The sequence below is a fragment of the Bos indicus genome, chromosome 25, assembly GCF_029378745.1.
Source record: "Bos indicus isolate NIAB-ARS_2022 breed Sahiwal x Tharparkar chromosome 25, NIAB-ARS_B.indTharparkar_mat_pri_1.0, whole genome shotgun sequence".
In the NCBI taxonomy this organism is placed as follows: domain Eukaryota; kingdom Metazoa; phylum Chordata; class Mammalia; order Artiodactyla; family Bovidae; genus Bos; species Bos indicus.
The window spans coordinates 9,009,203-9,010,291 of NC_091784.1; the positions used below are offsets into that span (position 1 = coordinate 9,009,203).

Genomic DNA, 1,089 nt, shown 5'->3' on the forward strand with positions numbered 1-1,089 from the left:
ACTCATCTTCCTTTTTTAAAACTTTGCATAAAAAATGTAAAAATAATTGAGGTGTAACATCCATGCAGTGTGTACGAAATGTGTGCACCTTAGTATGTAGCCTGCTGAGTGTTTATATGTGTGTACACCTGTGTAGGGGCTTCCCAGGTTGCACTGGTCGTAAAGAACCAGCCTGCACGCATCCTTGTGCAACCGCAGCCCCAATCAGAATGGGAAGTGTCCAGTCACTCCGCCTTTTTGCAAGCCCTTGGCTTCGTTAATCTTTCTTTTTCTTTTTAAAGAGTATTGTATTTTAAAAAAATAATTTGCTTGCACCAGGTCTTGGTTGCAGCATGCAAGCTCTTAGTTCCCTGACCTGGGATCGAACCTGGGCCCCCTGCATCGGGAGTGCAGAGTCTTAGCCACTGGACCACCAGGGAAGTCCTTTTTTTTTTTTTTGAATTCCAGCCATTCTGCAGGGGGTGTAGTGGTTCTCCATCTCCGCCCCCCGCGCCTCCCCCCGCCACCCTGCCTCTGCTACCGCTGTTTTATTTGTTTATAATTTATTTATTTATTTTTGGCCGTGCTGGGTCTTCGTTGCTGCTTTTCTCTAGTTGCGGCAAGCGGGGCTGCTCTCTACCTGTGGTGTGAGGGCTTCTCATTGCGATGGCTTCTCTTGTTCCCGAGCGTGGGCTCTAGGCATAAGGACTTCTGTAGTTGTGGCCCACAGACTCAGTTGCTCTGTGGCGTCTGGGAACCTCCCGGACCAGGGATTGGCAGGCGGACTCTCATCCACTGTACCACTAGGGAAGCCCCCGGCTCCTATCACTTTAACACCATTTTCAGCCTTTGGACATGGTGGGACGTGAAACCCAGCCCCGTGCTCACTATGAGGTTCGTGAAAAGAAGGCTGGTAGGAAGGCAAGCAGGAAGGTGAGAAAGATCCTTGGAGAGTCTCCCCCCTTTTTTTTTCTTTATTTTTTGGAAATGTGTTCACAGGGGGATCTATAACTGGGAGAGGAAGTCTGATAGTTCTTTATTGGATGGTTTTGCTCTATAAACATTCACCTTGCATAGTCACTGCCCATCTACCCACCTGCCCCCAATCCA

General features: G+C 48.7%; 1 non-coding gene across 1 annotated transcript; it reads right to left on the bottom strand.

Moving 5' to 3' along the window:
• Positions 1–346: 346 nt before the first annotated feature.
• On the bottom strand, positions 347–419 carry TRNAG-CCC (transfer RNA glycine (anticodon CCC)). The gene has a single exon. It is a non-coding gene; the product is annotated as a tRNA-Gly (tRNA).
• Between the last annotated feature and the right edge of the window lie 670 nt (positions 420–1,089).